Raw genomic sequence first — 25700 nt, forward strand, 5'->3', positions numbered from 1 at the left:
CCAAAACTTCTTTTTAACGAGACCAGTACTTTCAATATTTCACTATTTTTCATTTAACTTAAAACAACCTAATCTACAAGACCATTTTCCCCATCCCCTCTAACCAGCCTTCAGCCAAGATCCCTGTGCTTGCATTTTCAGCATATTGAAAGGTTCTGACAGGTCTTCTGAAAGGTTTCTTTCACCTAAGAGTCAGTTCCCCTATCTGCCAGAGGACGTAGTAGGACACACAACTCTGGCTGAGGTTCACGTGAGCAAACAGAAAATGGCATTTCAAAATGATATGACGTAGTTTAACTAATTTCCCTGAATTGACAAATAAATTTAAAGTTGCTTTGAATTTGTGTTTTTGCCTGCGTGTGTGCATGCGTGTGTGTCTGTGTGTTTCTCTTCACTGAATAGGCCACATCAATCAGCTGTTAAATACAGTGTAACCTAAATGGTAGGGTTAAGTCCCTCCAGCCTTTCTCCTTTTGTTGCTTTGCATTTAAATGAACCAGGGTCAATGGAGGGTCATTCTAAGCAAAAGTGACTTGAGCCTGTGAGAGTAAGAGAAACAGGCTCCCTCCATCAAGGGCAAATGGATAACCTCTGGCAAAGTGTATTTTGCCTTCATCTCCTGCCCCACTTTCACTGGCTCCTCCCATGTCGCCCTTAAGGCTCTCTCTTACAGAGGTGCTACATCTGGCTTTGCTTTCCTTGGGAACAACTCCCATGTTACAAAACTCTCCCTCCCGACTCTCTCATAGCCACCAAAAATAATTTACCTGCCTTGTGCCTCATTTCCCTTGGGATTAGGGTGAGAACTAATCTCATCTGTGCTAAAATGTTAATTAGTAGTTTAATGTATTACTTAATTTATAATATGCATGTAAATAGGTGATTTCTGGTGAGAAGTCCAAAGAAATGACTCTTTAATAATGGGAATTTTCAGGAATGCAGCAGGTTTGTCTTTGGGATATATATTTGGTCTGGGATATCTTTCCTGAAACTCATACCATACTGAGTCAAATCTCTGCCCTCCCAGCACATATACTTAATTTTTTCCACTTATGAAAAAAGTAATATACCCTCTCTGAGATTTCTAGGTTACACGTAGAATTTCAAGTTCACCTAGGCAGTGGTTCCCAGTCAGAATCTCTTAGTGTGGGTCTTGAACATTTGCATTTTTAAATGATTCCTCCAGAGGATTTTGATATGCACTCCTGCTTGAGAACCATGGAAATACAGAAGTAAGGGCATTCTGCTCCATCAGAAGGCAGCAAGTCCAGGCCTGATACTGCCTTTGCTCATAATGCTGCTTAAACACAGTTTCTTAGTTCATGTCAAATTATGAATTGCTCTGGAAAAAATGCAACATTGAAATCCATGAGTATATATTCTTTCATTGATTCTCTCTCCCTTACTGCCTCTCACCCCACCCCTGCATATCAATTATCAGTGGTTATTTGACCTGCTACAGGGCCATAAGGAACAATACAGAGAGACATTTTAAGATTAAGCAGGCCAGGACTTCACTTAATTTCAGTGCTTTCAAGTGTTCATCGCCATCTAATGTATCTGGGACAAATTACTCAAAATTTTACATAATAATACAAAGCATATGGAGATAAGCATGGTGCAAAGTGACTCTGGAAAGTCAACTAATAAGTCACTTTTACATTTCTCCAGATTTTGTCCAAAAAAATTAAAGAGACTTATAGCAGTCAAGGTCATTTACCACACTTAGAATTGTCAGTATGTAAAGAAAAAAATGAGAGGGTATATGAAACGAAAATAAAAGAACTTGTCAAGGCAAAGAGATGTAAAGTGGGGCTGATGTGAGTTGAAGATAGAGGATTCATTTTTCAGAGGCTGGAATAACTAAAGCCTGATTTATGAAATTTCTTTTTCTCCTTGTATTTTGATAAATACTAATAAGCCTCCTTAATGTAAATTGAATAATATCCTTTATTCCTAGCCGTCACTCAGAAGAGTCTGAAGGTACATTTGAATCGTCATTCTGATTTCAAAAATTATAGTTTCACTGGTATAATAAGAGAATAATTATAACTATAAACTTGAATTATTACAGTTTTAATTAGTCATAATCTGGTATGAGAGGGAAAATGAGATATTTCATCTCAGGTCCCTATGAAGAATTAGCATACTTAGGGGATGACTATCTGGAAATTAGAGCATTAGCTAACATCTAAGAAGCCTTGAACAACTGAGTATGAGTTAACAAGGAATTGGAACATGGTACTTCTAAAACAAAGTGAGGCTTTACACCTTTAGATATTTGACCTTAAGCAAGTCACATCTCCTCTCAGGGTTTGAGTTTCGTCATCTGTAAAAATCTGACCTCTAGGGAGTCCTTCCAGCTCTATCCTGCAGTCAAGTTTGATTCTTCCTCACTTGTCTCAGCTTTCTGACTAGCGAATATTAAAATAACTTTTATATTAAAGAAAGGCATCCCTCCATCAATTCCTGCACTCAGTGGTAATAACATTTTTATAATGCTTTCAGTCTTGATGAAAGGCTTTTTGCATGTTCTCTCCTGGGGATAATAACAGATGCACTGAATAATGTGTTTATTATCCCCATTATTTTTGTGAAACTGCTGCTTAGAGATGTTAAGTGACCCACCTCCTGGTCACTCACTTCATGGATTAAATTCATATCTGTATGACACCAAAACACATGCTCCCATTATGGCATGGCAGGGGACTAGACAGACTTGATTATCCAAGGATGGAAGCTGCATACTTCAAACTTGTGTCAAAATAAGTCCCTACATGAATTTTTAGCTGACTACTTAGAATCTATACTATGAACCTAAACTGAAACCTTCCTGGCCAGGGCTCTCATCAAAGGGATTAGTTTTTTAAACAGTATGTGTCTACTGTCTAGTTTTTTTGAGAGAAGAGCTTTTCCTCTTGAAATTGTATAGCACAATATCGATAGCATGTCTAATTTATTTCTGTTCTGGTTGGTTCCAAAACCTATATTGTGCACCAGACACTTTGCTGTTGAAAGATTTTACATAAAATTTATTCTTAAAAATAAAAGCCAGTTCTCAGTGAGAAAATTTAATTGGATCCTTCTTAAATTTTTACTATTCAGAATAGGCACTTCATGAATGGCTAATTAATTTCTCATGTAGCTTCTAATGTTCCCCATAAAATATACCATGTAATTTGGCTTTGTCAATTGACTGAAAAGATAATTCTCTAATTCTCTCTGTCTTCATTAGAAAGGCTCTCTGAGACTGAGTGGAAGAAAACAATAATGCTTGAAACTGGGAGAATTATATACACTGGAGCCTTATCCTAAACACTCCTTTGGGGCTTGGTGGAACCACCTTCTAGGTTCTCATTGATCCAACTATATCATGTATCAATAGAAAGGTGTTACTTTTTGTACTTACCAATCCTCTTGTGGTTTTATATAGCATAGTTAAAGTGAGGGCTTTGAAGGCCAGAGAGATCTGGTTTCAAACCTGGCTTGGCCACTTACTGCCTGACTTTAGATGGGTTATTTAACTTCTCCATGCCTCAGTTTCATATACAAAATGAGTAATAAGATTTATAAAATCTACCTCATGGGATTTCTATGAGGCTCAAGTCAGTTAATGTCTATAAAGTATATAGAATAGTGTCTGGTATATAGTAAGCAATTAATGGTAATGAATTGTTTTGGGCTAGGGTTCAAGACTGATTTACTTTTTATCTATATATTAGAGTGCATGGCCTTCCCCACTTATTATTTAGGAACTACTTTTGCCTGAAACACTAGAAAGAGTTGATGATGGCAGAAGGTCCAATAAATTAAGTCACTGAGAAAGCTGGGAGATGGTGACCTTGTTTCAGGCTCTATTTCTCTCTCTACTGGGGACTCTTAGCAAATCCAGAGAGGGCATAACTAACAATGTCACATCAAGTAGAGAGCTCCAGTATATCACTGCCCCTTTTGTAATCTTCTTAAAATCTACAGAAGCATTCTTCCTGTGTGATTATCAGTTGTCCTTGAGGACATTCTCTGGGCCACCCTGAGGGAATTAGGAGCAGAGCGAGATGGTTGGATTTAAACAGTTCTGCTGGCAATGTCTCTATTCTGCACTGTAGATCAGTCATGCCCTATGTATCCTTCTTTAAGGTAAACTCCCAGTATCATAGGCAAAATGATTTAACTCACAACTCTTAAAAAGAAATGAACCACATGCAGCGGGGCTCTAAACAACACAAATGGTCTTCCTATGAAGAAACAACTCTGTAAATTGAAGCCAGTGATATCCTGGCCTGTGAAACAGAATAACGAAGACTGTTTACCGAGAAACAAAACAAACAAACATCATTGACTGATATTGGCTGAAATCACATTAGGTGCTTGGGTCCATATTAGGTACAATAAAACTGGAGAGTGACTAATCAAGTCATCAGCCCGGTGCCCTTCCACTTTTAGAGAAGGAAAAAAAAAAGTGATATTGATTCTCTTTTTCGGCCCAGGGGACTGAGCAGGCAAAATGTTCTCCTCGGCATGTCAAAGAGAAATCTCTCCTTTCCTCTACTCAGCCTCTCAGCAAAGAGAAAATTACACACTTGTACTAGGTGGGCCCTATAGCTACCAGCAAAGCAGCCTTGCTATGGAGCCTGAAAGCACACCAAACATTTGCCAGAAGAAGCAAGGAGGAGTAGCAGCTGTTCTAGGACCAGAAGACCACTCCTATCTAGACATTGGAAGCTTCTTAGTAGGCTGAACTGGCATTCTCTACCATACCACAGCAGGTGGGTGAGATAATCTCCCTCTTACTTCTTAACACAGGGCTGGTGGATGGCAAATCTGTGATCTGGGGAAAGCTGTTCTAGATAAGGCTGGCAGATAAACTATAGGACAGGCCCAGTTAAATTTGAATTTCAAATAAACAAACATTTTTTAGCATAAGTATATACTATTGGGACATACTGACACACACACAAAAATTTGTTCTTTATCAAAATTAAAATTTAACTGGGCATCCTGTATTTTTATTTGTAAAATCTGGCAGCCTTTATTGTAAGTTCTCTCTTACCCTTCTATTTTTTAAAAAATTTTATTTTATATTGGAGTATAGTTGATGTACAATGTTGTGTTAGTTTCAGGTGTACAGCAAAGTGAATCAGTTATACATATACATTTATCTATTCTTTTTCAGATTCTTTTCCCCACATAGGTTATTACAGAGGATCGAGGAGAGCTCCCTGTACTATGGAGTAGGTCCTTGTTGATTATATATTTTATATATAGTAGTGTGTATATGTTAATTTTTTCCTCTCCATTTCCCCCACTCCCCCATCTGATCATCAGGGCCCTGGAATATAAGATTTTAATAAAGAAAACCACAAAGTATAGAATTAACCAATGAAATTTCATTCATCATAATGCTACTTCAGGGGATATTAAAGAAACAATGTATAGTATCTAGTCCCTGACCTCACAGCCTTTTTACAATAAAAAGTTTGATTGGGGCCAAGTGAAGTTACTTGGGGCCACATTTCATTCTGCATATTTTAATGCAAATAAAGGGCAAGTTGCATCCTTAAAGGCTCAAGTGACTTTTGCTTCTATATAAACCTGAGATACAACCTTAGGCACTAAATCTCTGTTGCTATAACTCATTCAAACTGCATTGCATTTCTCTACTAAGTACATAATGATATATTAAATGCAAATAAATGGCAAGATAATTCGCAGCACCAACAGAACTCAGAAGAGATAAGTATTTATAAAGGAGTTGATACCACATTACTATATTTACCAATACTGTAGAAAGGCCAATCATTTGCCTATTTTTTTTAAAAAATACAAACTCTGCTGATTTGTAGAGTTAGGAAGGCTTTACAACTCAATTTCAATGGAGTCATGTAAATAGTTACTTTGATATTTATTTCTTTAAATGAATTATCCTTATAAATTAACTGGCCATATTCTAATTGATTTATGTAAACCCTCTCCCAACCCAACTCATCACTCATGCCACTGCCAGATCCAAAATGGTGAAGGGAATGGGGGGAGGTTAATCTGAAAAGTTCTGGCCTCATACTGGAGCATCCCATCTGAAGGGCGTCAGGGAGGTAAGTTGACAGTGTGTTATGCTTCTCTAATCTCCCTCCCTTGATGTCCAAGCATTAAGATCTGTCTGAGAAGTCCCTTCTAAAAACCATTTTGGACACAATGTAAAACATCCATTTTCCATTTTAGTAAGGCTATGGGTACTAGATGGCAACAAACATTTTGGTAATTTCTGTCAAATAATCAGTCAATTAATTATGTCAGTTTATTTTTGGAGGGGATGGTGGTGGTGGTGAAGAAATCAGTCAAACCAATTTTCACATTGTGCTGGCTGGGGTAAACATAGACTCTGCTCCCTACAAATATCACCACTCTGTTTTTCACTTCTCTTAAACTACTTTGCACCTTTCTACTCCCATCTGTTAGTTCTGTCCTGAGTACAGTTGAGGGGAGGATACAACTACCTCTTACTCAGTACAACATGTTGCTCAAGTATGAAAAGGCATAAATCAAGCATGTATGTATGGTGCCCCTAACTGATGGGAGTTTCCCAAGACATGGGACTAGAAATGTAACCCAACAACCAAGGTGTGTATATATATATATATATATATATATATATATATATATATATACACACACACATATATATAGATATATACATAGATATATACATATACATATATATGTATATATATATCAGTGTAGGGCCTTGCAAAATCCACATTACTAAAACTTTTAGAGTTTAACATTTTGGGGCATTTAATTTTTTGAAACTCACTAAAATTTAAGGTAGTTTAAAAACCCATTACTGCAACTGGCAAGCGTGGGTAGAAGGCTGAGAGAAGCAAAGGCATTTGAGGGCTCTTATTTATGTGTTTTTCTTTCTAATGGCTGCCAATCTTCCAAGTCAGGAAATATTTGCACATGTTCTAGACATCTTCCTGAAGGTATGAGGCTCTCTTGAAACCATCCTTACACTTAGCTGTGCCAAAGACACTACAGCAAACTACAGTACCCCAAGAAAAAATATACTCTTTCAAGCTTCTTAAATGACTCATTCAGCAGAAAGTAATTAAAAAAAAAGTAAGGCTAATATTTCCATCCTTTGGAAATATTTATCTCTACACAGTGCCACCTTTTTCTAATAGTCAGAGTAGAAATTTACTTAGGTGGCATAATTTTTTTTTTTTTAGGTGGCATAATTTTTAAAGGCCAACCTGTCTCCAGCACTGGCTTAACAGGGTGTCATTAGTCAATCCTTTCCATCAAGGCACATCTGCAGACAGCCCCTATTAAAATATGTCATTTGGGAGGGGGTCACTTTTGTACACATCTTTTTAGTCCCACAAGAAATTGTGCCAAGCACCCACATGTAGAAGGTATTCTGCTAGTCCCAAAGAGATTATAAAGGTGATTCAGATAGATTTTTCTGGACACACCTAATTTTTTCATAGCACGTACTTGTAGAATGACAACGATGATAATAAAATGAGAAAATGAATGTAGGCAATAGAAAACATACTAAGACATTTACATTGAATTTTTTGCTTGGCATACATTCCTGATGCTCTTTGTGCCTAGTACGTGCAAGGCACTTTATGAGGTGTTCTGGAAGTACAGCCAAAATGAAAATGTCCTGGTCTCTGCCTCTGAAGAAATTTGTGAACTAGTTTTATTTATATATTTATTTATTGTGAACTAGTTTTAAAGACTAATGAATTCTTAGGCATCAACTGCAAGCTTTGGAACTGGTTTTTTTACTGTCATTGCAACACATTATTTTGTGACAAGGTGGGAGGAACTTGGCTGCCTACAAAATTCTTGTAGAGGCTAACCACCAGGAAAGCCTCAAGTTCTGCTAAAACTTGCATCTCCATCTGGAGGGATACTATAAGAAGAATTTTACTTAAGCAGCACACCTGGTATACACCTCCTCATCTTCCTCATCTCAATGCCAAACCTGCCTCCATCTACCTGTTCAACTCTCTTCCTCTGCCAGCCTCTAATCTTCCAAGCTATAGCCACTTAGCCCCTACATGTAATTTATTCCCAGCCTAGACTGTGGGAGAAGTTGTGCTCTTAAGCAGGAAACAAACAATTATTCCTAGAAATGCATCTATTAGATAATACACAGATTATTTTTAATTTGTTAATTTTAAAAATACCCACCAATCAGAAACCAATCATCCACAAAGGAGATCCTGAGGTTCTGTTTCATCTTTGAGAGCCACTAATTTTCAATGATCATTTGTTGCCTCGCCCTTCCCTGGGGCTCCCAGTAGGAGCAGTAAGTGAGGCAAAATACCTCTGGCCCTGCTCACTAGACGAGAGTAAAGCATTAGCAAGCACTTCTTTGCCTTTCTAGGGCTTCTAAGGGTTTGAGTGGGGATTTAGTCATGAGCTTCGAGTGTCCTATAAAGCCCATCTGCTTGCTCCAGTCCACTTCTGGAATTCTACTAAGTCCCTCAGACTAGACTGTGCCTTAGTGCCCATCATGAAAAAAACAAATATGCCAGAGGGACAAATCATAAATAATCGTCATCACTGACCTCAGCTCACCAGTCTCCTGTAAATTTTTATATTTGGGCAGATATATTTTTCAACTGGCTGATCTAGTTTAGTGTTTTTTGACTCTGGCTTGTACCTGTTGATCTGAATATAATGTAGTAGAGTTAGGAACACAGACCTAGTGGCCAGGCAAATTTTGGTTTGACTCCTAACTTTGCAACTTAATAGCTTTGTTCAGTAACTCAAATTTTGGATCCTTAATTTCTTCTTTTATGAGATGGGGGAGATGATGATAACAATGGTACCTACCTCAAAACACTTGTATGAGATATAAATGATAGTGTAAATTAAGCACTAGGCGCAATGTAAGCACTCAGTGAATGTTACCCAGTTTTTCTTTAATGATACCAGTTCTTAGAACACTGAGCTCACTATCTCTAAAGTGACAAACATTTCATTCTCCATCTTTTTTTCTCACTCAATTTGTGTACCAAATAATTTTATTTAATTTTAATTCTTTTCTCAGAGTTAGGAAAAGCTGTCCTTCTCTGAGGACTCTCAGACGTGTCCTTTTTGATCATGGTGGTGTTTTTGTTTTGTTTCTCTTCAGAGTTAATGATTTATACAAAATGTTACTGGCAGTGCTTAGAATGTAATCAATCTTCTTTTCCCTCAGGGGAACCTGAGTAATCCAACCTCCTTTTCCTAGTCATAAAGGAACTCTGCCTATAAATGACATACCTAAAATGAGCTTTATTGTTTTTCCAGCACGAATTACACATAAACCACCTCCATATTATTATTTCTCCAATTGAAAAGACACATAATTTATGCCTTATTGTTCCTCTCTCCATGCTCTGCTAGAGGAGGAATACAAATTACTGAGTGTAGCTGAACAGAGAAAAATAAGAGTACTGGTTAAATAACTGCTTAATATTCTGACATTCTTTGATATTTTAGCATTATTTTACTCATAGCCTCTTTATAAGAGCCTGCCTTTAATGTAGCCCCAGCAACATAAAAGTTTAAGAGCTTCCACTTTTGCTTTGGCACCTCCAGAGAGCTACAGTGGCACATTAATTTCTAAATGCTATTTTGGCATCATCTACAAAACTACCTTAGACACAGATACACAAGTATGGTATAATGTTGAAAAGTCCTAAAACCAAGTTAGGGCTCATTGTTATTTTCAAGAGTTAGAAATGCCTAAATGCTATTTTCCAAAGTGTCTGTTTCAAGAAATGTGGAGAGGACCCAGCTAACTAATTTTTTGTGGTCAACTATTAGAGGATCAAGGAAAGAAAGAACTTTTGATCCTTCAACCACCTTCACCGAATTTACTGAAAATCTGACAACAGTGTCATACACACACACACACACACACACACACACACACAGACACACACACACACACGTATATAATATTCTATGTAGTATAAATAGATGGTATGTAGAGCTTAGAGGGGAAGATGGCGGAAGAGTAAGACGCGGAGATCACCTTCCTCCCCACAGATACACCAGAAATACATCTACACATAGAACAACTCCTACAGAACACCTACTGAACGCTGGCAGAAGATCTCAGACCTCCCAAAAGGCAAGAAAGTCCCCACGTACCTGCATATGGCAAAAGAAAAAAGAATAAACAGAGACAAAAGGATAGGGATGGGACCTGCACCAGTGGGAGGGAGCTGTGAGGAGGAAAAGTTTCCACACACTAGGAAGACCCTTCTCGGGCGGAGACTGCGGGTGGCAGAGGGAGGAAGCTTCGGAGCCGCAGAGGAGAGCGCAGCCACAGGGGTGTGGAGGGCAAAGCGGAGAGATTCCCGCACAGAGGATCGGTGCTGACCGGCACTCACCAGCCCGAGAGGCTTGTCTGCTCCCCGCCGGGGTGGGCGGGGCTGGGAGCTGAGGCTCGGGCTTTGGTCGGAGCGCAGGGAGAGGACTGGGGTTGGCGGCGTGAACACAGCCTGCAGGGGGTTAGTGCACCGCGGCTAGCCGGGAGGGAGTCCAGGGAAAAGTCTGGACCTGCCGAAGAGGCAAGAGACTTTTTCTTCCCTCTTTATTTCCTGGTGCGCAAGGAGAGGGGATTAAGACGCTGCTTAAAGGAGCTCCAGAGACGGGCGTGAGCCGCGGCTAAAAGCGCGGACCCCAGAGACTGCATGAGACGCTAAGGCTGCTGCTGCCACCACCAAGAAGCCTGTGTGCGAGCACATGTCACTATCCACAACCCCCTTCCAGGGAAACTGTGCAGCCCGCCACTGCCAGAGTCCCGGGATCCAGGGACAACTTCCCTGGGAACGCACGGCACGCCTCAGGCTGCTGCAACATCAAGCCGGCCTCTGCCGCCGCAGGCCCGCCCCGCACTCCGTGCCCCTCCCTCCCCCCCGGCCTGAGTGAGCCAGAGCCCCCAAATCAGCTACTCCTATAACTCAATCCTGTCTGAGCGAAGAACAGACACCCTCCAGCGACCTACACGCAGAGGCGGGGCCAAATCCAAAGCTGAGCCCCGGGAGCTGTGAGAACAAAGAAGAGAAAGGGAAATCTCTCCCAGCACCCTCAGAAGCAGCAGATTAAAGTTCCACAATCAACTTGATGTACCCTGCATCTGTGGAATAAATGAATAGACAACGAATCATCCCAAATTGAGGAGGTGGACTTTGAGAGCAAGATTTATGATTTTTTCCCCTTTTTGTGAGTGTGTATGTGTATGTTTCTGTGTGAGATTTTGTCTGTATACCTTTGCTTTCACCATTTGTCCTAGGGTTCTATCCATCCATTTTTCTTTTTCTTTAAAAAAATTTTTTTCTAATAATTTTTATTTTAACAACTTTATCTTACTTTCTTTTACTTTATTTTAACTTCTTTCTTTCTTTCCTTCCTTCCCTCCTTCATTTCTTCCTCTCTCTCTCCCTCCATCCCGCCCTCCTTTCTTTCTTTCTTTCTTCCGTTCTTTCTTTCCTTCTTTCTTTCTACTATTTTCCCTTTTATTCTGAGCCGTGTGGATGAAAGGCTCTTGGTGCTAGAGCCAGGAGTCAGTGCTGTGCCTCTCAGGTGGGAGAGCCAACTTCAGGACACTGGTCAACAAGAGACCTCCCAGCTCCACATAATATCAAACGGTGAAAATCTCCCAGAGATCTTCATCTCAACACAAGCACCCAGCTTCACTCAACGACCAGCAAGCTACAGTGCTGGACAACCTATACCAAGCAACTAGCAAGACAGGAACACAAACCCACCCATTAGCAGAGAGGCTGCCTAAATCATAATAACTCCACAGACACCCCAAAACACACCACCAGACATGGACCTCCCCATCAGAAAGACAAGATCCAGCCTCATCCTCCAGAACACAGGCACTAGTCTCCTCCGCCAGGAAGCCTACACAACCCACTGAACCAACTTTAGCCACTGGGTACAGACACCAAAAACAACGGAAACTATGAACCTGCAGCCTGCAAAAAGGAGACCCCAAGCACAATAAGATAAGCAAAATAAGAAGACAGAAAAACACAGAGCAGATGAAGGAGCAAGGTAAAAACCCACCAGACCTAACAAATGAAGAAGAAATAGGCAGTCTACCTGAAAAAGAATTCCGAATATTGATATAAAGATGATGCAAAATCTTGGAAATAGAATATACAAAATGCAAGAAATATTTAACAAGGACCTAGAAGAACTAAAGATGAAACAAACAACGATGAACAACACAATAAATGAAATTAGAAACACTCTAGAAGGGATCAATAGCAGAATAACTGAGGCAGAAGAACGGATAAGTGACCTGGAAGATAAAATAGTGGAAATAACTACTGCAGAGCAGAATAAAGAAAAAAGAATGAAAAGAACTGAGGACAGTCTAAGAGACCTCTGGGCCAACATTAAATGCAACAATATTCGAATTATAGGGGTTCCAGAAGAAGAAGAGAAAAAGAAAGGGACTGAGAAAATATTTGAAGAGATTATAGTTGAAAACTTCCCTAATATGGAAAAGGAAATAGTTAATGAAGACCAGGAAGCATAGAGAGTTCCATACAGGGTAAGTCCAAGGAGAAATAGGTCAAGACACATATTAATCAAACTGTCAAAAATTAAATACAAGGAAAACATATTAAAAGCAGCAAGGGAAAAACAACAAATAACACACAAGGGAATGCCCATAAGGTTAACACCTGGTCTTTCAGCAGAAACTTTGCAAGCCAGAAGGCACTGGCAGGACATAATGAAAGTGATGAAGGAGAAAAACCTACAAACAAGATTACTCTACCCAGCAAGGATCTCATTCAGATTTGATGGAGAAATTAAAAGCTTTACAGACAAGCAAAAGCTGAGAGAGTTCAGCACCACCAAACCAGCTTTACAACAAATGCTAAAGGAACTTCTCCAGGCAAGAAACATAAGAGAAGGAAAAAACCTACAATAACAAACTCAAAACAATTAACAAAAAGGGAATAAGAACATAAATATCGATAATTACCTTAAATGTAAATGGACTAAATGCTCCCACCAAAAGACACAGATTGGCTGAATGGATACAAAAACAAGACCCATATATATGCTGTCTACAAGATACCCACTTCAGACATAGAGACACATACAGACTGAAAGTAAGGGGATGGAAAAAGATATTCCATGCAAATGGAAACCAAAGGAATGCTGGAGTAGCAATTCTCATATCAGACAAAGTAGACTTTAAAATAAAGACTATTAGAAGAGACAAAGTAGGACACTACATAATGATCAAGGGATTGATCCAAGAAGAGGATATCACAATTGTAAATATTTATGCACCCAACATAGGAGCACCTCAATACATAAGGAAAATACTAACAGCCATAGAAGGGGACATCGACAGTAACACATTCTTAGTAGGGGACTTTAACACCCCACTTTCACCAATGGTAAGATCATCCAAAATGAAAATAAATAAGGAAACACAAGCTTTAAATGATACATTAAACAAGATGGACTTAATTGATATTTATAGGACATTCCATCCAAAAACAACAGAATATATATTTTTCTCAAGTGCTCATGGAACATTCTCCAGGATAGATCATATCTTGGGTCACAAATCAAGCCTTGGTAAATTTAAGAAAATTGACATTGTATCAAGTATCTTTTCCGACAACAACACTATGAGACTAGATATCAATTACAGGAAAAGATCTGTAAAAAATACAAACAAATGGAGGCTAAACAATACACTACTTCATAACGAAGTGATCACTGAAGAAATCAAAGAGGAAATCAAAAAATACCTAGAAAGAAATGACAATGGAGACACAACGACCCAAAACCTATGGGATGCAGCAAAAGCAGTTCTAAGAGGGAAGTTTATAGCAATAAAATCCTTCCTTAAGAAACAGGAAACATCTCGAATAAACAACCTAACCTTGCAACTGAAGCAATTAGAGAAAGAAGAACAAAAAACCCCAAAGTTACCAGAAGGAAAGAAATCATAAAGATCAGATCAGAAATAAATGAAAAAGAAATGAAGGAAATGATAGCAAATATGAATAAAACTCAAAGCTGATTCTTTGAGAAGATAAACAAAATTGATAAACTATTAGCCAGATTCATCAAGAAAAAAAGGTAGAAGACTCATATCCATAGAATTAGAAATGAAAGAGGCGAATTAACAACTGGCACTGCAGAAATACAAAGGATCATGAGAGATTACTACAAGCAACACTATGCCAGTAAAATGGACAACCTGGAAGAAATGGACAAATTCTTACAAATGCACAACCTGCCAAGACTGAATCAGGAAGAAATAGAAAATATGAACAGACCAATCACAAGCACTAAAATTGAAACTGTGATTAAAAATCTTCCAACAAACTAAAGCCCAGGACCAGATGGCTTCACAGGCGAATTCTATCAAACATTTAGAGAAGAGCTAACACCTATCCTTCTCAAACTCTTCCAAAATATAACAGAGGGAGGAACACTTCCAAACTCATTCTACGAGGCCACCATCAACTTGATACGAAAACCAGACAAGGATGTCACAAACAAAGAAAACTACAGGCCAATATCACTGATGAACATAAATGCAAAAATCCTCAACAAAATACTAGCAAACAGAATCCAACAGCACATTAAAAGGATCATACACCATGATCAAGTGGGGTTTATTCCAGGAATGCAAGGATTCTTCAATATACGCAAATTAATCAACGTGATACACCATATTAACAAATTGAAGGAGAAAAACCATAGGATCATCTCAATAGATGCAGAGAAAGCTTTTGACAAAATTCAACACTGATTTATGATAAAAATCCTCCAGAAAGTAGGCATAGAGGGAACTTTCCTCAACATAATAAAGGCCATATATGACAAACCCACAGCCAACATCATTCTCAATGGTAAAAAACTGAAACCATTTCCACTAAGATCAGGAACAAGACAAGGTTGCCCACTCTCACCACTCTTATTCAATATAGTTTTGGAAGTTTTAGCCACAGCAATCAGAGAAGAAAAGGAAATAGAAGGAATCCAAATCAGAAAAGAAGAAGTAAAGCTGTCACTGTTTGCAGATGACATGATACTATACATAGAAAATCCTAAAGATGCTACCAGAAAACTACTAGAGATAATCAATGAATTTGGTAAAGTAGCAGGATACAAAATTAATGCACAGAAATCTCTGGCATTCCTATACACTAATGATGAAAAATCTGAAAGTGAAATCAAGAAAACACTCCCATTTACCACTGCAACAAAAAAGTAAAATATCTAGGAATAAACCTACCTAAGGACACAAAAGACCTGTATGCAGAAAATTATAAGACACTGATGAAAGGCATTAAAGATGATCCAAATAGATGGAGAGATATAACATGTTCTTGGATGGGAAGAATCAACATTGTGAAAATGACTCTACTACCCAAAGCAATCTACAGATTCAATGCAATCCCTATCAAACTACCACTGGCGTTTTTCACAGAACTAGAATAAAAAATTTCACAATTTGTGTGGAAACACAAAAGACCCCGAATAGCCAAAGCAATCTTGAGAACGAAAAATGGAGCTGGAGGAATCAGGCTCCCTGATTTCAGACTATACTACAAAGCTACAGTAATCAAGACAGTATGGTACTGGCACAAAAACAGAAAGATAGATCAATGGAACAGGATAGAAAGCCCAGAGATAAACCCACGCACATATGGTCACCTTGTCTTTGATAAAGGAGGCAGGAATATACAGTGGAGGAATGATAGCTTCTTCAGTAAGTGGTGCTGGGAAAACTGGACAGGTACATGTAGAAGTATGAGATTAGATCACTCCCTAACACCATACACAAAAATAAGCTCAAAATGGATTAAATCCCTAAATGTAAGGCCAGAAACTCTCAAACTGTTAGAAGAAAACATAGGCAGGACACTATGACATAAATCACAGCAAGATCCTTTTTGAAACATCTCCTGGAGAATGGAAATAAAAACAAAAATAAACAAATGGGACATTCAAAGCTTTTGCACACATAGGAAACCATAAACAAGACCAAAAGACAACCCTCAGAATGGGAGAAAATATTTGCAAATGAAGCAACTGACAAAGGATTAATCTTTACAATTTATAAGCAGCTCATGCAGCTCAGTAACAAAATAACAAACAACCCAATTCAAAAATGGGCAGAAGACCTAAATAACATTTTTCCAAAGAAGATATACAGACGGCCAACAAACACATGATAGAATGCTCAACATCATCAATCATTAGAGAAATGCAAGTCAAAACTACAATGAGATATCACGTCACACCAGTCAGAATGGCCATTATCAAAAAATCTAGAAACAATAAATGCTGGAGAGGGTGTGGAGAAAAGGGAACACTTTTGTACTGCTGGTGGGAATGTGAATTGGTACAGCCACTATAGAGAACAGTATGGAGGTTCCTTAAAAAACTAAAAATAGAACTACCATATGACCCAGAAATCCCACTACTGGGCAAATGCCCTGAGAAAACCAGAATTCAAAAACAGTCATGTACCAACATGTTCATTGCAGCTCTATTTACAATAGCCAGGAGATGGAAACAACCTAAGTGTCCATCATCGGATGAATGGAGAAAGAAGATGTGGCACATATATACAATGGAATATTACTCAGCCATAAAAATAAATGAAATTGAGCTATTTGTAATGTGGTGGATGGACCTAGAGTCTGTCATACAGAGTGAAGTAAGTCAGAAAGAGAAAGACAAATACTGTATGCTAACACATATATATGGAATTTAAGAAAAAAATGTCATGAAGAACCTAGGGGTAAGACAGGAATAAAGACACAGACCTACTAGAGAATTGACTTGAGGAAATTGGGAGGGGGAAGGGTAAGCTGTGACAATGTGAGAGAGTGGCGTGGCCATATATACACTACCAAACGTAAAATAGATAGCTAGTGGGAAGCAGCAGCATAGCACAGGGAGATCAGCTTGGTGCTTTGTGACCACCTAGAAGGGTGGGATAGGGAGGGTGAGAGGGAGGGAGACGCAAGAGGGAAGAGATATGGGAACATATGTATATGTATAACTGATTCACTTTGTTATAAAGCAGAAACGAACACACCATTGTAAAGCAATTATACTCCAATAAATATGTAATAAAAAATGAACAAAGTAGTGGTACCGACAACAACAAGGATGAATCTCAAATGCATCATGCTAAGTGAAAGAAGCTAGACTTAAAAGGATAAATATGTGTGCATCTAATTATAGGACATTCTGGAAAACGCAAAACTATGGGGATGGAAAACAGACCACTAGTTGCCAGTGGCTGGAGTTGAGGAAGGGTTGGCTACAGAGGGGCATCAGGAGGTATTTTGGGGGGTGATGGAACTGTTCCATATCTTGATTGTCAAAATAAACTGTATGCCCCCTCAAAAATATATATGGTATGTATATACATATATTTGCATTTTGTGTATATATGTATATACAAACATATGTATGTATATACATATATACATTTATATGTATATATTATACATATATAAATGTACATATATATACATATATATGTACATTTATATGTATATTCCTATACATAAATGTACATATATAGTTTATATAAATATATTCATATATATGCAAAATAAAACAAAACTTGATTTTCAATATATTAGACAAAGAGCACATTAGTATTTTTAGCAATACTCCCAGCACTCTTTAAAATGGGCTTTTTCACATAAATTTTCCTAGGACTGATATATTTAAAACATCTTTAAGTGTAAAATTGAAGCATCAATTTTGTAATTTTGTATATCAATTTTTAAAAATTTATTTTAAAAAAATTATTGGAGTAGAGTTGCTTTATAATATTGTGTTAGTTTCTACTGCACAGCACAGTTAGCTATACATATACATATATCCCCTCTTTTCTGTATTTCCTTCCCATTTAGGTCACCACAGAGCAGTGAGTAGAGTTCTCATTAATTATCAATTTTATGCATAGTATCAATAGTGTATATATGTCAATCCCAATCTCCTAATTGTACGCCAATTTTTAAGTAACTGCATTATTTCCCACACAGAGATTTATATTTTATTAAAAATCTATAATTGGGATGCTTTTATCTGATTGAACAAAGCCACCATGCTATAGTTTATTAGTCTTAGCTTTTGTTTAGAAATATGTATTTGTCTCCATTCATTTAAATTTGTCTTTTCTGCTCATAAAACCCATTTATAAAATCAACTGGATTAAGTATATGAAGATATGAAGACATGAGACCATGATTTTTGTATTACCCCAACACACCAAATATAGAATTTCAATTTCTCCCCATATATATCTGTGAACTTATTAAATAGATGTGTAGTTGTGAAAATTTTTTATTGTGGCCTCCAGAGAGCACAAATTCTACATACGACTTTTATTTTTACCTTTCATTTCTATCATGCTATTGCTTCTTCCTCCCTCAAGTTTTATCAGGAGGCAGAAGTAAATTTTGGTATAACACAAAAAGAAAAAGACAAGCCTACAACTCAGAGACTGGGTTATATTCCACAGTTGGAGAGATGTCATGGACATGATAGAAATATTCCATTTTCTCCAAGGCCGCTAAGCCTCAGCACTTTCCACTAATTTGGTCCCCTGAGTCTCAATTTATTTAGTGTATGTGTTTCTTTCACCCCCATTGCAAATATTCAAACTCAGTTTTCTTGTTGAGGAAAAACTTGTTCCTGGAGGGTGAGTTAGAAGGTTCATTAGACTTTCCACATCCAAAAAAAAAAAAAAAAAGGACATCCCTATGTTCTCCCTCCTTTTGCCCAATCTCACCCTGGCACTCCCTTTCCTTTCTGTTACTCATCACTCCCTCCTTAATATAGAGCTACAGTCATAGGGAAAATAACTTCCTTCTTTAAGTCTACTAAAACTAAATCAATAAAAATGACCATCCCCCCCAAAAAAATGGTTTCTGGTAATTCTAACTAACACCTAGTACTTAATATATTGCTTGGGACACAGTGAACATTCGATAAATATTTTTTAATTGTATTATGGAAAATTAAACATTCAAAGCAATGTTTTTATTTAATGGATAAATTGATGTTTCCTATGCTAGAGAAGCCAGAGGATTACTTAAGAAAGACCAACCTCTACTTTTGAGGCATATAATCACAAGGGGGTGATGTCATAGGAAGAAGGAGGAACCAAGAGAGGGATCTGGTCTTATGGTACTGCACCAGGAAGGCACAACAGCCTCGTAAGCCTGTGGCCTCAACTCAGCTTCAGCTTCAGTTCCTGATTCTGAGGCTTGTAATGTATAATGAAATGCACAGTGTTATGCACTTTATGGGTGCTTAAGCAATATTTGTTGGCTGACTTAATTGAGCTATATTTGCAAAATGGCAAGGATGTGAGGAAACTTTCCTACCTAAAAAGAAAGCATTCACAGTGCTAGACATTTGTTAGGCAAATAAACAGTATAATTTCAGCCTAAAAGGAAAAATATTCAAACCCCTATCCAATAGGCCTAGTGGCTAGGCAATCCAAATGTCAGCACCATGTTTCTGAAACTTAATTTAAAATATCATAAATTGTATGTCATCAACTTTGAGGACGTTTCTTTCCTGCCTTTCTGTTCCCGTTCCCTGTCCTAACTGCAAATCCAGAAAACGTAACTAGTAAACCTAAATATCACCTGTCTGGTGAGATTTCCAAGTAAAAGCAATGTGTCAAGCAGTGATTTAAAAAAAATCAAACTTAACAGGGACGCATTGGACAGTGTTTTAAAAAGAAATTACCGTATTCAACAGTACACTTCCAGAGAGCAATAGATTCAGGAATTTGCTCATCATTGTAATGACACACCTTCTATATCTGACTTAATCTGCTGAGTGCCAAGGGGCAGATGACCCCTCTAATATATCTCAAGGACAGATGGTTACTTATGCCCAGGGTATGTTTTTAAGTTTTAGGACAATAATATATTTGGCCCAGTCCCTTCCTTCCACCAGCATTAACTGAGTTCCAACTAGGCATCAGGGACGTGTGAAAATTAAGCTCTAGATCCAACTGTAAAGTTTTACCCTATTTCAGGTGAATTTTTCCTTTGCTTGAAACAGTTGCCTTGAACCTTTTCCCACTTCTTTTTCTGCCTTCACCACCTGCAAATGGCAACGTGGGAATAGGTGATTAAAGTTAGAAGTACAGTCAAGACGTCATGAAGGGCAAGGCAAACTGGTTCACTCTGGCGATTCAGTTCATTGTCTTACCCCAATAGTATTCTGCTTAAGAAAATGCTGTTAGATAACAGTAACACAGTTTTACCTTTGCATTGGGCATCATAGTAGTTACTGAGATAAATATTAGGTCTTGCTATCAGGTAGTAAAGTGGACGAAAGAATGGAAAAACATGATGAGAATCATTTTATTTGGTGAAATGAGGAACTACTTCACCTAATAGCCAATAATCAACTTCTATTTTGCAAGGTGGTGAAAGAACTATAAGCTAGTTATTATTATGCTGGTGACAGTAAGAATAAGAATAGTTTACATTCTTGAGTTCCAGGCACTGTGCTAGGTGTATTGTTGAAGAGCCAGAAGAACACTGGAGATTATCTAACGAAACACATTTATTTTATACTTGAGGAAACAGGCCCAGAAAAGTCAATTTATAAGTATTGTGTCAGTTAATGGGAGAGTCAGGTTGCCACTCACTGAGCCAACCTAAGGTGCTTTGGTCTCTTTCTTAATATTTCATAAAATAACTGTGGTCTCTCCGTGTATATTGCTCTTCAGGAAATTGTTTATTTTTTAAATAGTAACATTAAAAACAAGTTTCAAACTATTTTCTTTTTGTTAATTTGGTCTCACATGGGCAAATTCTAATTCAAATGACAATTCTTAAGCTATGAGACTAGCATCTAAAAGTGAAGAGGAAACTACGTTTTATAACTCTACTAGAGGAAAAAAAGAAAGAGCAGTACTTTCTCCTAAAAAGAGAGAGAAAAATAAAACCCACAATTTTAAGTGAGGTTTGTACTGGCAGGAGGTGGGAGAGGGTAGAAAGACAGGCATTTAATTAGAAGAAAAAGAAGGAAAGGAAAAGGGTTTCAATATGGAATGTGCAACTCAGCCTTCATTTCAACGTGCACAGACCTCAGTAGATAGCTGGAAACCTGCCAGAGAACGAGGCCTTGGAAACAAGCTGGAAGACATTGGAGAGACTTTAACCAAAACAAACACCAGCAGGGGATGTGGTTGGCAGAGCTGAAAAAGCAAAGGACTCTATGAGTCACTCTGACATTAATTTTGAATGGTATCATGCTTCCATTTTGTTATACAGGGTATCTATACAGAATTGTATATGTATGTGTATATATATATATATATATATATATATTTATAAAATATACATACACACATACATATATATTATTTAGGTAAAGAACATGTAACATTACAGTCATTAGAAATATACAATTAAAAAATATAGAGTAGAAAAGTACATCCAGTATCTCACTATTCTAACCATTTAATTCACCATTTTTCATGTGCAAGTTTTAACAGAACTGTAAGAGTATACAAATAATATGCAATACTTTACTAAATATCATAAACATAGTTCTATGCTGCTAGATACCTTCATAAACATTGCTTTTCAGAGAAATAATATATTAACTGAGATAATTTACTTCATTTAATTTTTTACTATTTAGTGTTTTGCTGAATTTGTCTTCCTACAAGTAATAGGAACAGTGATAATGATATCAGTAGCTATCTTTTAAGGATAGCTACCATGTGCCAAGTGCTTTATATGCATTGTTTTTAAATTTTATAAAATCTTGCAAGGTAGGTATTATTAGCTCCATTTTATAAATAAGGAAATTTATACTCAGAAGTTAAGTGACTTGCTCAAGGTCATAGCTAATTAATGGCCAAGTAAGCACTGAATTAAGTCTGTCTTGTTCCAAAGCAGGTCCACTTTTCACCACAAAATGCCACCTTTCTGCTAAAATGAATATATGCTTTTTCTATATTTTTGTATTTATCATAGATTTCCAGAGGCGGAATTATTGGTATAAAGAGTATGAACATTTTAAAAGCATTTACTACATACTCAAGGTTGTTTTCCATGAAGGAGGTATTTATATAAAGTGCCACTATCCCAAAAATTTTTACAGAAGGAAATAAATTTGAGGGAGAAAAAAGAGGTTACATCAATGAGTGACAAAGGAAAATCTGTCTAATGTAAATAAAGCATCTGTAATCATTCACCTTCTGTAACATAGAGGTTTCTAGTTTGAAGATCTGATGGTAGGAAGTGTTCTCTACCTCTGGATGTGAATAGGTACATATAAAAGTCTTAGGAATTATAAATGTGTACAGGACATAGCATGTAGTAGATGCTTCATGAAGGTTCAATTTGACATGGACTTCTGGCTCCTGATGAAGATGTGGAAAGCTGAAAGGAGTGCCACCTCCACCCTAACAACAATCAAAACATGAATAACCTACGAAATCATTACTTTTCTTGAACCCAGAGAGAAGTCTCAAGGCAACCAGCCAGCCTGAAGTCTGAAAAAAGACAAGCACTTGCAGGGAGAGATGGGACATGAGCACTGGCTCACCCGTGGCTACAGAGGGAAGACAGGATCACATAGAAGCTGGTATAAAGAATTCTGCTGAACATGGATGGACCTGGAGATTATCATACTAAGTGAAGTAAGTCAGACAGAGAAAGACAAATATCACATGATATCACTTATATGCAGAATCTAAAAAAATGATACAAATGCACTTATTTACAAAACAGAAACAGACTCACAGACATAGACAATGAACTTATGGTTACCAGTGGGGGAAGCGTGGAGGGGAGGGACAGATTGGGAGTTTGGGACTGACATGTACACACTGCTATATTTAAAATAGATAACCAACAAGGACCTACTGTATAGCACAGGGAACACTGTTCAATATTCTGAAGTGACCTAAATGGGAAAATAATTTTAAAAAGAATAGCTATGTGTATATGTATAACTGAATCACTTTGCTGTACACCTGAAACTAACACAACATTGTTGATCAACTGTTTCAATAAAAAATAAAAATTAAAAAAAAGAATTCTGCTGAATTTTTAATGAACTGCTAAAGGCCAAGTATGGGCTAGCATAAGAGTAAAGTACGCTCATGAGCCACAGATACAAGAGGAATACATGCACAGTCATAAGCTTTTCTCCACAGATTTCTGGTACTGACCTGATGGAGAGAAGAAGCCCTTGCAGTAGGAAAAGCGTGAAACCATGTGCAATTTCTCTCCCCGCCCCCCATGGAATAAAAGCCCTAAGCCTTAGGGGAAGGGCACATCAAACCCTATTCCCCGCAGGGTGCAGAGGAAGACCTGATATAGCTGGGGGAAATGTAAAAAAAATAATAATTCACTCCTCTATTTCTGGGGGGTAGCGCAGGAATTAGTCCTGGGTCCAAAACATTTAGGATGTCTTACCACTAATAGAGGGGCAGGGTAAATAAGAAAGTCTCACTCTCATGACCTAGAAGCACAGTATCTGCCTAAGACTGGGGTTGAATCAGGAAAACAGAGAACTCCCTGCCCCACACCATCAGGCTAAAAAGCACTTAAAGAAGCGATAGCAGTATACCACTAGGGGAGGCAGGAGAGCATTGAGCGAGAATCTGAAGCACAGAAGCATGAGGAAGAAGCTCAGAGAAACCCGAGGACGGTAAATACCCCACCAAACACACACACACACACACACACACACACACACACACACACACAATAAAAACAAAACCCCTAGACATTTCATATTTAAACTGCTGAAAAACAAAGATAAGGAGAAAAATCTTAAAGGCAGCCAGAAGATAGAAGGAGGAACGAAAATGACAACGGACTTCAGAAACTATGCAAGCCAGAAGACAATAGAGTGTTATCTTTAAAGTGCTGAAAGAAACTACAGTAACTGTCAACCCCAAATTCTATATCCAGTGTAAATATCTTTTAAAAATGAAGAAGTAAGGACTTCTCACACTAAAGCAGAGACTTCATTACCAGAAGCCCTGCACTAAAAGAAATGTTAGAGGAAGTTCTTCAGGCTTAAAGAGTATCGTAACCAGATAGAAACTTGGATTTACCCAACGAAATGAAGATTCCAGAAATAGCTCAAATGAGTATAAATATAAATTTTTCTTCTTTTTAAATTGCTCTAAAAGATAACTGACTAAAGAAAAAGTAGTAGTATTGAGTAGAGGGAAAATAGTAGTAGTAGTGTAGGTTCATATCATACCTAAGAGCAAAATGTATAACAACCATAAGCATAGTACACAAACTAGGACACCACACAGTGAAGTGGTAGAATACTACTTGAAGGTATACTGTGTAATTTAAGATGTATATTGAAAAGTCTTGATTGTGGTGGTAGTTACACGTCTGGACATGTTTGTCCAAACTCATAAAATTCTACACTTAAAAGGATGAATTTACCAAGTGTAAACTATACCTAAATAAGCCCTAGTTTATTTATTTTTTTAAAGATTTTTTTGATGTGGACCATTTTAAAAGTCTTTATTGAATTTGTTACAATATTGCTTGTGTTTTCTGTTTTGGTTTTTTTTGGCCACAAGGCATGTGGGATCTTAGCTCCCCAACCAGGGATCGAACCCACACCCCCTGAATTGGAAGGTGAAGTCCTAACCACTGGACTGCCAGGGAAGTCCCCTAAGCCCTAGTTTTTTAAAAAAGAGAATTATCATGCACAACTCACCTTTTTACCCTCTTGACTTTTCTTCTTATGGCATCACAATTCTGATGACTGCTGATGAGAAACCATCTTTTTGTGTTATCTAGCCTTACCTTTGCTTTTTGCGTTATATAACTGAGGTTTTTACTCCTAATATCTGATGGTGGAGAGAGCTCTATACCTTCAAATCAAGCCAAGTATACACACGCGCGCACACACACACACACACACACACACACACACACTTAACTACACACCCCTCAGGAATTAAAATGTGCGTGGAGCCATGGAAATTATAAATGTGCCATAAAGAAGAGAAACTTCTATGTATAAGGTGTAGGTATCTATGCACAAAGTGGCAAAATTTGCTTAGATCACACAAATGTTAACTAATCATTCAGTCTAGAATGCAATTGAAGTAACAGAAACAATATATTTGTGTCTGTATCACATTTCCGTCTATAGCTTATTGTTTCTGTTAATAGGTCAGGTCAAAATGGCTTGAAAAAACTTTTGTCATGAATATTGATACTCTCTCTGTTCCTTATACTCACCAAGGTTCTTTCTGCTTTTAGGATCCTTCCACAATGCTATTTCTCCTACTCAAAGTCTGTGCTTTAGGCACATTTGCGCAACTTTTAAAGATCTCCCCACCCTACCTGGGTAGATGAATTTAAAAAATAAGCTACTTCTGGGCAGATGCAGCCCTAAGGTTACAAGGCTTGGCAGGCAGAGGGCACCTTTGTCTGAACTAGAAAGAGGCCCCTTCCACTGGACCCATTTCAAGACACGTCTACACAACCCATACATAGAGGACTGGTGGTCAGTCGACAGTAAGGATCAGCCTAGGGACAGTGATCTGGTTTTTGAGGGACATTCCTGGGGAAGAGGAACCCTGCATTTGTACATAACATTATACAAGGTTGAGAAAATGTCTATTCACCATA

At 37.8% G+C, this 25700-nt stretch overlaps 1 protein-coding gene across 2 annotated transcripts in view; it reads right to left on the bottom strand.

The window, feature by feature from the left end:
* The window catches only part of NRK (Nik related kinase), a 169384-nt gene that overhangs the window by 135348 nt on the left and 8336 nt on the right, over positions 1-25700 (bottom strand). The window lies entirely within an intron of this gene.

The sequence above is a fragment of the Globicephala melas genome, chromosome X (assembly GCF_963455315.2).
Source record: "Globicephala melas chromosome X, mGloMel1.2, whole genome shotgun sequence".
Classification (NCBI taxonomy): domain Eukaryota; kingdom Metazoa; phylum Chordata; class Mammalia; order Artiodactyla; family Delphinidae; genus Globicephala; species Globicephala melas.